This window comes from Hyperolius riggenbachi, chromosome 10 (assembly GCF_040937935.1).
Source record: "Hyperolius riggenbachi isolate aHypRig1 chromosome 10, aHypRig1.pri, whole genome shotgun sequence".
In the NCBI taxonomy this organism is placed as follows: Eukaryota; Metazoa; Chordata; class Amphibia; order Anura; family Hyperoliidae; genus Hyperolius; species Hyperolius riggenbachi.
Genome location: NC_090655.1, coordinates 265,054,977 through 265,069,482, shown reverse-complemented (window position 1 = coordinate 265,069,482; position 14,506 = coordinate 265,054,977). Strand labels below are relative to the sequence as shown.

General features: G+C 43.3%; 2 protein-coding genes across 2 annotated transcripts in view; one reads left to right on the top strand and one right to left on the bottom strand.

The window, feature by feature from the left end:
* The window catches only part of LOC137535386 (zinc finger protein 585A-like), a 764,031-nt gene that overhangs the window by 509,734 nt on the left and 239,791 nt on the right, over positions 1 to 14,506 (bottom strand). The gene's annotated exons all lie outside the window — the stretch shown is intronic.
* The window catches only part of LOC137535849 (uncharacterized), a 349,356-nt gene that overhangs the window by 222,764 nt on the left and 112,086 nt on the right, over positions 1 to 14,506 (top strand).

Below are 14,506 nucleotides of genomic sequence, written 5' to 3'. Positions count from 1 at the left end.
TCGAGCTCACTAGGGGGGAAATGAAAGTTTTGGATAAGGGTTTGAAATTTGCCCCTCCAAAGAATATCAATAAATTCTCTGCATTCATTGATGTGAACAAATTTGTGAGGAAAGTGAACCTCCGACGCTACTTTTTGGACAAAGAAGGACCCAATCAAAGGGTTAATGTGGTGTCACAATATAAACAGACCTCTCTAAAAAATAACTCTACATTCAATCCCCACTTTAATGGTAGCCAGAATAGCATTGAGGTTTTTAAGAAGCTAGTTATTAAGGATATAGAGAGGATCCCCACAAGAAAGGTCATGGGTTTTAAAACAGAGGCTAAAAATATGCTAGAACAGAAGGGGCTGGTCATACGTCCGGCTGATAAAGGGGGGGGGGTGGTAGTTTTAAATAAAGTACAATATTTTGGAGAATTGGATAAAATAGTGTCTGATGTTAACACATATGAGAAATTGGCAGGTAATCCCACACAGGAATATAAACGGCAATTGATTGTACTGTTGAAAGAAGGACTAGATAAGGGAGTGTTGTCTGATCGAGAATTTAGGTATCTCATTCCCTCTGCACCACGGGTGCCCATTATCTACCAAACGCCAAAAATTCATAAGAACTTAACGGAACCCCCAGGTCGCCCCATTATTAGTGGCATTGGTTCGGTAACACATAGGGTTGGAATGTATCTGGACCAATTCCTGCAACCTCTGGCATGTAAATTGCCACATGTGCTTAAGGACACAGGGCACACTATACAAGTGTTGGAAAGAATTCAGGTGGAGGAAAATATGGTGTTAGGAACAGCTGATGTCAGTTCCCTATACACCAATGTATCTCATGAGGGAGGAATTGCTGCTGCAAAATTTTACATGGAACAGGAAGGGGAATTAAGAGAGGAACAAATTAGCTTTCTGTTAAGGTTATTGGAATTTGCACTTACCAAAAACTACTTCTGGTACAAAGGAGGTTATTACGTGCAGCGATATGGATGCGCGATGGGGGCATCGTATGCTCCGTCGTTAGCTAATCTGTTTATGGCGAGATGGGAGGAGGTGGCCATATGCAAAGGGGGTGTGAATATTTTATCATGGTGGCGATTTATAGACGATTTGTTTATAGTATGGCGAGGTCAGGAGACGTCTTTCCATGAATTCATTCAGGAGGCTAACAGCATTGAAACTAATATAAAGCTCACCCTGGAGTGTAGCAGGTCTAGAATTCATTTTCTGGACCTGGATATATTCGTGGAGGGCCAGACATTGAAAACGGAATGCTATTTTAAGCAAACTGACAGAAATGGGTTCATACCCACTAATAGCTGCCACCACCCCAAATGGTTGCAAGGAATCCCAAAGGGTCAGATGGTACGCATCCGAAGAAACTGTACTGATGTGGAGACGTATGATAGGCAGGCAAACATACTAAAGGAAAGGTTTATACAAAAAGGGTATGATGCAGATTCATTGGAAAATATTAGGAAAAATGTCCGAGAAATGGATAGGAATACGCTGGTGGGTGGAGGTAGGGCAAGGAGGCAGAGAGAGAATGAGATGGCCTATATAAGTGAATATAACCTTCAACATAGACAGGTGGAAAAAATTATTAAAAAACACTGGCCGGTTCTGATGTGTGATCATGGGCTAGCTAAAGCATTGCCAAGTAAACCATCATTTATATATAGAAGGGCGCCGAATTTAAGAGACACTTTGGTGCCCAGCTGTGTGGATCCACCCAAGCTGAACAGAGATAATGGGTGGCAAAAACCTGGGTTCTACCCATGTAGAAGCTGTTTGGGTTGCAGACAGAATGTAGTTAACAGAAAAAAGAAATATGAATTCGAATCTAGTGTGACTAAATGTGAATATAAGATAAAATCTTTTATCACATGTACAACGAAATATGTAGTTTACCTTATATGGTGTACGTGCGGAGTACAGTATGTAGGAAGAACTACTAGGATGCTAAAAGAGCGCATTGATGAACATATATACAAGGTGAAAAAGGGTCATGAAAATCATAGTGTGTCAGCCCATTTTAAAAAATACCATGAGTGTGATCCTTCACAAATGTATTTCTGTGCAATAGAAAAACTGCATCCACAATGGAGGGGCTGCAATAGAGTGCGTGAAATCTCTAAAATGGAAACACGTTGGATCTACAATTTGCATACTATGAAACCAGAAGGTTTGAACATTGAGATTGATTTAAATTGTTTTATCTCTAATGATTAAAATGAATAAGGAATGTTATTCGATTTTCTGACACTAGATGGCAGTATATAGGTAAACAATAGTAGCGTGATTTATTCAGTACAAAGACACTATAAAAAGGGATATTAATTGATGTTAATATTGAGAGTGTTATTTAGGTTTATAAAGGTTGATGTATATTAGCATTTTGTGGGTGGTACTAAGTAGTTTATAGAGGTGAGGAGGATACGAGCATAGGGGGTGGGATCACTGGTGAAGCTGAGGAGTCTGGGTAGTGTAGTTTGTATGAAGAGCCTATTGATATGAGCATAGGGGGTGGGAATCACTGGTGAGGCTGAGGATTCTGGGTAGTGTAGTCCGTATGAAGAGCCAATTGAATCTATACGTGGTGGGAGGAGATGTACGTGGCTTCCATTCCCCATGGTGTGTGTGCTGGGCAATGGAGCTGCGTATACAGACGCACAGGATTAGAATGTCTGGTTAATGTTACATCTGCACATGTGCATGGAAAAAGAAGAACCTTGGGTAATGTAGTTTTGGATGTTCATAGTTTTATGTAGGAAGTAGTTTTCACTTTTGTATTCGGAGAAATTATGTATTTAAAGGAACGTATATGTCAGTTTTATGTGAACAACGCATTGTGTGAGTATTTTATATGTTTATTTTAGGTTAATATGTAAACAGCATCGGCCCGACCTCCCATGATGTCCCGCCCAGATCTCTGACACCCTAGAGGTTGGCCGGGGTGGGAGGGGAGGGGGTGGGGTTAAGCATATATATTGCTACAGGGAACGTGCGTACTCCAGCCCCTGATGAGTCACAACCTGGTACGTGACGAAACGCGTAGGGCGGAGCTTGGAGGACGCACGCTGTATTACCACTGACCGGAGGAGACGCGGCCTGGGCATGTGAGAGGTGACCGGAGCTGGCGGCGATGTGGTATTGTGATATGCTAATATACAAGAAAATTTTATGTACGCAGTTTTAACTTGGGGGCCATTGGGAGCCTATTAAAGCGGTTTTATGCTATGTGAATACGCTTGATGTTTTTAAGGTTTTAAACGGCATGGATGCTTTGTGATATGCAGTATTGACAAGAAATCTTCTGGTGAGCAGGGAAGGAAAGGGGGGGGTGTGTGATCCCCATCCACCCTGGTGATAGTACCCTTATCCCTCACGCAGTGTGTGCGATTGCACAAGGGTGTCACTGATGAGACGATACTCACTATGAGAAGGTCTGGTCTGCTGTGTTTCTGTTTTTAGGAATCTCGTGGATCACAAACGGTGATACAGAATATTGGCGCGGCTATAGTGTGATTGTTTACGTGACTGGGACTTGTCTCTGTGCATAGTCAGCAGCCTATCAAGGAAAGTGAGGACTGAGCGCAACATCACGGTGAAAATTTCTTTGATTGACTTCCTCGTGTAGTCTAATTGATTGTTTGCGAACAGGTTACAATATGGATCTCTTTGAATATAGAAGAAAAAGAGACATTGATTTGGATAAATTATTTGATGAAACAGTACCCATGCCTGTTACAACTATGGAGCAGGACTTTAAAATGTTGCATACAGTTATGACTAAAGAATTACAAACATGGTGGGATAAAGCTACCTTGGAAAAGTATGAACAAAAAGGCATGGTTCCACATAGGTATAGATGGGAGGTCACCCCTAATGATGGGGAGGAGAATGATACTAACGATAAGGATCTCTATGACTATGTGGAGCGATGCGGGAGAGGTTTGGTTGAGCTGTTTATCAAGAGAAAAAACAGTAGATTAGAAAGGATAGGAATGGAAGTGGAAGAGATACGAATCAGACTTGAACCATATAAGGAAATGGAAGAATATGGTAGAAGGTCCAAGTTTATACAGGACTCCTTGTTCAAAACTGAGAAGGAGATTATAGCTGATAAGCACAAACAGTATTTACGTGATGTAGAAGCTTATAAAAACAAGAATGTGTATAAATGGCAAAGTAAAAAGAAAGTGGACATTAATGGGGTCAATAGAGCCCAGGAGGGGGGTGTAGGGGCACAGGGGATGTATCCCAAACCTTTGAATCCAAAACCACCAAATCAGGTGAATAACCCCCGACCCCAACAACCGTACCAACAAGGAAGTATCCCAAACGTATATCGTGGGCAATATTATCCCCCAAGGGGCAACCCAAATGGTCCAAGGCCCCGAAATTATGTGCCCAATTATCAACCTCGGGGACCACGACACACGGAATTTGAGCAACCGGGGGGAGCCTATGGCGGATACACTCCGCCACGAGGTAGGGGAGGGAGACCCCGCACACCAGGGCCCCGGTATGGAGTACCTGTGTATAACAGATATCAACATCTAGATACAGATGACAGCAACTGGGAACAACAATCTTTTTTAGGGAGAGGAATGAACCCGAGATACGGGGAGGGGGGGGGGGAATCACCCCAACAGCCACATATGTCAGGAGTACAAATAAAAAGGAGAGCAGAAGAGGATGCAGAGGAGGACGGAGAAAACAAACGAGTAAGAAACCAGTAGGGGAGGGTATATTTAACCTTAGCCAGGTCGAGCTCACTAGGGGGGAAATGAAAGTTTTGGATAAGGGTTTGAAATTTGCCCCTCCAAAGAATATCAATAAATTCTCTGCATTCATTGATGTGAACAAATTTGTGAGGAAAGTGAACCTCCGACGCTACTTTTTGGACAAAGAAGGACCCAATCAAAGGGTTAATGTGGTGTCACAATATAAACAGACCTCTCTAAAAAATAACTCTACATTCAATCCCCACTTTAATGGTAGCCAGAATAGCATTGAGGTTTTTAAGAAGCTAGTTATTAAGGATATAGAGAGGATCCCCACAAGAAAGGTCATGGGTTTTAAAACAGAGGCTAAAAATATGCTAGAACAGAAGGGGCTGGTCATACGTCCGGCTGATAAAGGGGGGGGGGTGGTAGTTTTAAATAAAGTACAATATTTTGGAGAATTGGATAAAATAGTGTCTGATGTTAACACATATGAGAAATTGGCAGGTAATCCCACACAGGAATATAAACGGCAATTGATTGTACTGTTGAAAGAAGGACTAGATAAGGGAGTGTTGTCTGATCGAGAATTTAGGTATCTCATTCCCTCTGCACCACGGGTGCCCATTATCTACCAAACGCCAAAAATTCATAAGAACTTAACGGAACCCCCAGGTCGCCCCATTATTAGTGGCATTGGTTCGGTAACACATAGGGTTGGAATGTATCTGGACCAATTCCTGCAACCTCTGGCATGTAAATTGCCACATGTGCTTAAGGACACAGGGCACACTATACAAGTGTTGGAAAGAATTCAGGTGGAGGAAAATATGGTGTTAGGAACAGCTGATGTCAGTTCCCTATACACCAATGTATCTCATGAGGGAGGAATTGCTGCTGCAAAATTTTACATGGAACAGGAAGGGGAATTAAGAGAGGAACAAATTAGCTTTCTGTTAAGGTTATTGGAATTTGCACTTACCAAAAACTACTTCTGGTACAAAGGAGGTTATTACGTGCAGCGATATGGATGCGCGATGGGGGCATCGTATGCTCCGTCGTTAGCTAATCTGTTTATGGCGAGATGGGAGGAGGTGGCCATATGCAAAGGGGGTGTGAATATTTTATCATGGTGGCGATTTATAGACGATTTGTTTATAGTATGGCGAGGTCAGGAGACGTCTTTCCATGAATTCATTCAGGAGGCTAACAGCATTGAAACTAATATAAAGCTCACCCTGGAGTGTAGCAGGTCTAGAATTCATTTTCTGGACCTGGATATATTCGTGGAGGGCCAGACATTGAAAACGGAATGCTATTTTAAGCAAACTGACAGAAATGGGTTCATACCCACTAATAGCTGCCACCACCCCAAATGGTTGCAAGGAATCCCAAAGGGTCAGATGGTACGCATCCGAAGAAACTGTACTGATGTGGAGACGTATGATAGGCAGGCAAACATACTAAAGGAAAGGTTTATACAAAAAGGGTATGATGCAGATTCATTGGAAAATATTAGGAAAAATGTCCGAGAAATGGATAGGAATACGCTGGTGGGTGGAGGTAGGGCAAGGAGGCAGAGAGAGAATGAGATGGCCTATATAAGTGAATATAACCTTCAACATAGACAGGTGGAAAAAATTATTAAAAAACACTGGCCGGTTCTGATGTGTGATCATGGGCTAGCTAAAGCATTGCCAAGTAAACCATCATTTATATATAGAAGGGCGCCGAATTTAAGAGACACTTTGGTGCCCAGCTGTGTGGATCCACCCAAGCTGAACAGAGATAATGGGTGGCAAAAACCTGGGTTCTACCCATGTAGAAGCTGTTTGGGTTGCAGACAGAATGTAGTTAACAGAAAAAAGAAATATGAATTCGAATCTAGTGTGACTAAATGTGAATATAAGATAAAATCTTTTATCACATGTACAACGAAATATGTAGTTTACCTTATATGGTGTACGTGCGGAGTACAGTATGTAGGAAGAACTACTAGGATGCTAAAAGAGCGCATTGATGAACATATATACAAGGTGAAAAAGGGTCATGAAAATCATAGTGTGTCAGCCCATTTTAAAAAATACCATGAGTGTGATCCTTCACAAATGTATTTCTGTGCAATAGAAAAACTGCATCCACAATGGAGGGGCTGCAATAGAGTGCGTGAAATCTCTAAAATGGAAACACGTTGGATCTACAATTTGCATACTATGAAACCAGAAGGTTTGAACATTGAGATTGATTTAAATTGTTTTATCTCTAATGATTAAAATGAATAAGGAATGTTATTCGATTTTCTGACACTAGATGGCAGTATATAGGTAAACAATAGTAGCGTGATTTATTCAGTACAAAGACACTATAAAAAGGGATATTAATTGATGTTAATATTGAGAGTGTTATTTAGGTTTATAAAGGTTGATGTATATTAGCATTTTGTGGGTGGTACTAAGTAGTTTATAGAGGTGAGGAGGATACGAGCATAGGGGGTGGGATCACTGGGGAAGCTGAGGAGTCTGGGTAGTGTAGTTTGTATGAAGAGCCTATTGATATGAGCATAGGGGGTGGGAATCACTGGTGAGGCTGAGGATTCTGGGTAGTGTAGTCCGTATGAAGAGCCAATTGAATCTATACGTGGTGGGAGGAGATGTACGTGGCTTCCATTCCCCATGGTGTGTGTGCTGGGCAATGGAGCTGCGTATACAGACGCACAGGATTAGAATGTCTGGTTAATGTTACATCTGCACATGTGCATGGAAAAAGAAGAACCTTGGGTAATGTAGTTTTGGATGTTCATAGTTTTATGTAGGAAGTAGTTTTCACTTTTGTATTCGGAGAAATTATGTATTTAAAGGAACGTATATGTCAGTTTTATGTGAACAACGCATTGTGTGAGTATTTTATATGTTTATTTTAGGTTAATATGTAAACAGCATCGGCCCGACCTCCCATGATGTCCCGCCCAGATCTCTGACACCCTAGAGGTTGGCCGGGGTGGGAGGGGAGGGGGTGGGGTTAAGCATATATATTGCTACAGGGAACGTGCGTACTCCAGCCCCTGATGAGTCACAACCTGGTACGTGACGAAACGCGTAGGGCGGAGCTTGGAGGACGCACGCTGTATTACCACTGACCGGAGGAGACGCGGCCTGGGCATGTGAGAGGTGACCGGAGCTGGCGGCGATGTGGTATTGTGATATGCTAATATACAAGAAAATTTTATGTACGCAGTTTTAACTTGGGGGCCATTGGGAGCCTATTAAAGCGGTTTTATGCTATGTGAATACGCTTGATGTTTTTAAGGTTTTAAACGGCATGGATGCTTTGTGATATGCAGTATTGACAAGAAATCTTCTGGTGAGCAGGGAAGGAAAGGGGGGGGTGTGTGATCCCCATCCACCCTGGTGATAGTACCCTTATCCCTCACGCAGTGTGTGCGATTGCACAAGGGTGTCACTGATGAGACGATACTCACTATGAGAAGGTCTGGTCTGCTGTGTTTCTGTTTTTAGGAATCTCGTGGATCACAAACGGTGATACAGAATATTGGCGCGGCTATAGTGTGATTGTTTACGTGACTGGGACTTGTCTCTGTGCATAGTCAGCAGCCTATCAAGGAAAGTGAGGACTGAGCGCAACATCACGGTGAAAATTTCTTTGATTGACTTCCTCGTGTAGTCTAATTGATTGTTTGCGAACAGGTTACAATATGGATCTCTTTGAATATAGAAGAAAAAGAGACATTGATTTGGATAAATTATTTGATGAAACAGTACCCATGCCTGTTACAACTATGGAGCAGGACTTTAAAATGTTGCATACAGTTATGACTAAAGAATTACAAACATGGTGGGATAAAGCTACCTTGGAAAAGTATGAACAAAAAGGCATGGTTCCACATAGGTATAGATGGGAGGTCACCCCTAATGATGGGGAGGAGAATGATACTAACGATAAGGATCTCTATGACTATGTGGAGCGATGCGGGAGAGGTTTGGTTGAGCTGTTTATCAAGAGAAAAAACAGTAGATTAGAAAGGATAGGAATGGAAGTGGAAGAGATACGAATCAGACTTGAACCATATAAGGAAATGGAAGAATATGGTAGAAGGTCCAAGTTTATACAGGACTCCTTGTTCAAAACTGAGAAGGAGATTATAGCTGATAAGCACAAACAGTATTTACGTGATGTAGAAGCTTATAAAAACAAGAATGTGTATAAATGGCAAAGTAAAAAGAAAGTGGACATTAATGGGGTCAATAGAGCCCAGGAGGGGGGTGTAGGGGCACAGGGGATGTATCCCAAACCTTTGAATCCAAAACCACCAAATCAGGTGAATAACCCCCGACCCCAACAACCGTACCAACAAGGAAGTATCCCAAACGTATATCGTGGGCAATATTATCCCCCAAGGGGCAACCCAAATGGTCCAAGGCCCCGAAATTATGTGCCCAATTATCAACCTCGGGGACCACGACACACGGAATTTGAGCAACCGGGGGGAGCCTATGGCGGATACACTCCGCCACGAGGTAGGGGAGGGAGACCCCGCACACCAGGGCCCCGGTATGGAGTACCTGTGTATAACAGATATCAACATCTAGATACAGATGACAGCAACTGGGAACAACAATCTTTTTTAGGGAGAGGAATGAACCCGAGATACGGGGAGGGGGGGGGGGAATCACCCCAACAGCCACATATGTCAGGAGTACAAATAAAAAGGAGAGCAGAAGAGGATGCAGAGGAGGACGGAGAAAACAAACGAGTAAGAAACCAGTAGGGGAGGGTATATTTAACCTTAGCCAGGTCGAGCTCACTAGGGGGGAAATGAAAGTTTTGGATAAGGGTTTGAAATTTGCCCCTCCAAAGAATATCAATAAATTCTCTGCATTCATTGATGTGAACAAATTTGTGAGGAAAGTGAACCTCCGACGCTACTTTTTGGACAAAGAAGGACCCAATCAAAGGGTTAATGTGGTGTCACAATATAAACAGACCTCTCTAAAAAATAACTCTACATTCAATCCCCACTTTAATGGTAGCCAGAATAGCATTGAGGTTTTTAAGAAGCTAGTTATTAAGGATATAGAGAGGATCCCCACAAGAAAGGTCATGGGTTTTAAAACAGAGGCTAAAAATATGCTAGAACAGAAGGGGCTGGTCATACGTCCGGCTGATAAAGGGGGGGGGGTGGTAGTTTTAAATAAAGTACAATATTTTGGAGAATTGGATAAAATAGTGTCTGATGTTAACACATATGAGAAATTGGCAGGTAATCCCACACAGGAATATAAACGGCAATTGATTGTACTGTTGAAAGAAGGACTAGATAAGGGAGTGTTGTCTGATCGAGAATTTAGGTATCTCATTCCCTCTGCACCACGGGTGCCCATTATCTACCAAACGCCAAAAATTCATAAGAACTTAACGGAACCCCCAGGTCGCCCCATTATTAGTGGCATTGGTTCGGTAACACATAGGGTTGGAATGTATCTGGACCAATTCCTGCAACCTCTGGCATGTAAATTGCCACATGTGCTTAAGGACACAGGGCACACTATACAAGTGTTGGAAAGAATTCAGGTGGAGGAAAATATGGTGTTAGGAACAGCTGATGTCAGTTCCCTATACACCAATGTATCTCATGAGGGAGGAATTGCTGCTGCAAAATTTTACATGGAACAGGAAGGGGAATTAAGAGAGGAACAAATTAGCTTTCTGTTAAGGTTATTGGAATTTGCACTTACCAAAAACTACTTCTGGTACAAAGGAGGTTATTACGTGCAGCGATATGGATGCGCGATGGGGGCATCGTATGCTCCGTCGTTAGCTAATCTGTTTATGGCGAGATGGGAGGAGGTGGCCATATGCAAAGGGGGTGTGAATATTTTATCATGGTGGCGATTTATAGACGATTTGTTTATAGTATGGCGAGGTCAGGAGACGTCTTTCCATGAATTCATTCAGGAGGCTAACAGCATTGAAACTAATATAAAGCTCACCCTGGAGTGTAGCAGGTCTAGAATTCATTTTCTGGACCTGGATATATTCGTGGAGGGCCAGACATTGAAAACGGAATGCTATTTTAAGCAAACTGACAGAAATGGGTTCATACCCACTAATAGCTGCCACCACCCCAAATGGTTGCAAGGAATCCCAAAGGGTCAGATGGTACGCATCCGAAGAAACTGTACTGATGTGGAGACGTATGATAGGCAGGCAAACATACTAAAGGAAAGGTTTATACAAAAAGGGTATGATGCAGATTCATTGGAAAATATTAGGAAAAATGTCCGAGAAATGGATAGGAATACGCTGGTGGGTGGAGGTAGGGCAAGGAGGCAGAGAGAGAATGAGATGGCCTATATAAGTGAATATAACCTTCAACATAGACAGGTGGAAAAAATTATTAAAAAACACTGGCCGGTTCTGATGTGTGATCATGGGCTAGCTAAAGCATTGCCAAGTAAACCATCATTTATATATAGAAGGGCGCCGAATTTAAGAGACACTTTGGTGCCCAGCTGTGTGGATCCACCCAAGCTGAACAGAGATAATGGGTGGCAAAAACCTGGGTTCTACCCATGTAGAAGCTGTTTGGGTTGCAGACAGAATGTAGTTAACAGAAAAAAGAAATATGAATTCGAATCTAGTGTGACTAAATGTGAATATAAGATAAAATCTTTTATCACATGTACAACGAAATATGTAGTTTACCTTATATGGTGTACGTGCGGAGTACAGTATGTAGGAAGAACTACTAGGATGCTAAAAGAGCGCATTGATGAACATATATACAAGGTGAAAAAGGGTCATGAAAATCATAGTGTGTCAGCCCATTTTAAAAAATACCATGAGTGTGATCCTTCACAAATGTATTTCTGTGCAATAGAAAAACTGCATCCACAATGGAGGGGCTGCAATAGAGTGCGTGAAATCTCTAAAATGGAAACACGTTGGATCTACAATTTGCATACTATGAAACCAGAAGGTTTGAACATTGAGATTGATTTAAATTGTTTTATCTCTAATGATTAAAATGAATAAGGAATGTTATTCGATTTTCTGACACTAGATGGCAGTATATAGGTAAACAATAGTAGCGTGATTTATTCAGTACAAAGACACTATAAAAAGGGATATTAATTGATGTTAATATTGAGAGTGTTATTTAGGTTTATAAAGGTTGATGTATATTAGCATTTTGTGGGTGGTACTAAGTAGTTTATAGAGGTGAGGAGGATACGAGCATAGGGGGTGGGATCACTGGTGAAGCTGAGGAGTCTGGGTAGTGTAGTTTGTATGAAGAGCCTATTGATATGAGCATAGGGGGTGGGAATCACTGGTGAGGCTGAGGATTCTGGGTAGTGTAGTCCGTATGAAGAGCCAATTGAATCTATACGTGGTGGGAGGAGATGTACGTGGCTTCCATTCCCCATGGTGTGTGTGCTGGGCAATGGAGCTGCGTATACAGACGCACAGGATTAGAATGTCTGGTTAATGTTACATCTGCACATGTGCATGGAAAAAGAAGAACCTTGGGTAATGTAGTTTTGGATGTTCATAGTTTTATGTAGGAAGTAGTTTTCACTTTTGTATTCGGAGAAATTATGTATTTAAAGGAACGTATATGTCAGTTTTATGTGAACAACGCATTGTGTGAGTATTTTATATGTTTATTTTAGGTTAATATGTAAACAGCATCGGCCCGACCTCCCATGATGTCCCGCCCAGATCTCTGACACCCTAGAGGTTGGCCGGGGTGGGAGGGGAGGGGGTGGGGTTAAGCATATATATTGCTACAGGGAACGTGCGTACTCCAGCCCCTGATGAGTCACAACCTGGTACGTGACGAAACGCGTAGGGCGGAGCTTGGAGGACGCACGCTGTATTACCACTGACCGGAGGAGACGCGGCCTGGGCATGTGAGAGGTGACCGGAGCTGGCGGCGATGTGGTATTGTGATATGCTAATATACAAGAAAATTTTATGTACGCAGTTTTAACTTGGGGGCCATTGGGAGCCTATTAAAGCGGTTTTATGCTATGTGAATACGCTTGATGTTTTTAAGGTTTTAAACGGCATGGATGCTTTGTGATATGCAGTATTGACAAGAAATCTTCTGGTGAGCAGGGAAGGAAAGGGGGGGGTGTGTGATCCCCATCCACCCTGGTGATAGTACCCTTATCCCTCACGCAGTGTGTGCGATTGCACAAGGGTGTCACTGATGAGACGATACTCACTATGAGAAGGTCTGGTCTGCTGTGTTTCTGTTTTTAGGAATCTCGTGGATCACAAACGGTGATACAGAATATTGGCGCGGCTATAGTGTGATTGTTTCCGTTACAGATCTCGACCGGCATCTACTGTGCCTACGCGAGCCCCACACACAATCGCGCTCACGTGGTCTGGAGTGTTCTGTGCAGGTGCTGAAGTACTGTGCAGAACACTCCAGACTACATCAGTGCAATCGCTGGTGCAGTAGATGCCGACCAGGCGACCTGGGCCACTGGCTGGGAACGAAGCTGTGCCGAGGGCACAGGGCGGCTGATAGTGGTTGGAGGAAGCACCAGGTAAGTACATTTTTTTTTTATTTCCTTGGACCTTGGTAGGCCTGCTTGTCCCTCACCGTCTCCCTGGGTGACTCCTGTCACCCGCAATTGTCCCGAAAGCCTGAGTCGTACTTCTGCACAGGCGCAGATCGCTCCCAGAGACAGAAGTGTGGCGGGAGCGCGCCTTGCCATGCTGCACATGCGCGACAGACTTTTGGGGAAAATTGCGGGTGAGACAGCGAGGGACAAGCCGCTCCAGGCAAGTAATGTACCAAAGACACTTCTCGACTCTGGTACACTTTAAGGATTACATGGTCAGTTTATAAGCGGACCATGACACTACTGCTTACATCATATGTAATCTCACCTTCCTAGTAATAATTCAGTTCTGTCACATCACAGAGACAAGAGATTTATATTTAGTATAGCCCTGTCCCCCCTGTGTCCCCCAGCACTGCCATTATCCTCCAGTATGTAATGCCCCCCCCCCCACCCCAGTAATGCCATTTCTTCCCCAGTATAGCAGTGTCCTCCCTGTGTCCCCCAGCACTGCCATTATCCTCCAGTATGTAGTGTCCCCTTACCCCAGTAGTGCCATTTCTTTCCCAGCATTGCCATTATCCTCCAGTATGTAGTGTCCCCCACCCCAGTAATGCCATTTCTTCCCCAGTATAGCAATGTCCTCCCTGTGTCCCCCAGCACTGCCATTATCCTCCAGTATGTAATGTCCCCCCCACCCCAGTAATGCCATTTCTTCCCCAGTATAGCAATGTCCTCCCTGTGTCCCCCAGCACTGCCATTATCCTCCAGTATGTAATGTCCCCCCACCCCAGTAATGCCATTTCTTCCCCAGTATAGCAATGTCCTCCCTGTGTCCCCCAGCATTGCCATTATACTCCAGTATGTAATGTCCCCCCCACCCCAGTAATGCCATTTCTTCCCCAGTATAGCCATGTCCCCCTGTGTCCCCCAGCACTGCCATTATCCTCCAGTATGTAATGTCCCCCCCACCCCAGTAATGCCATTTCTTCCCCAGTATAACCATGTCCCCCCTGTGTCCCCCAGCATTGCTATTATCCTCCAGTATGTAATGTCCCCCACCCCAGTAATGCCATTTCTTTCCCAGTGTAGCCATATCCACATTCCATTTCTCCCCCCCCCCCCCCCCTCCATGCAGAGTAGTAATAAGAAAGATTTACATTGGTTTATAGCTACCTGT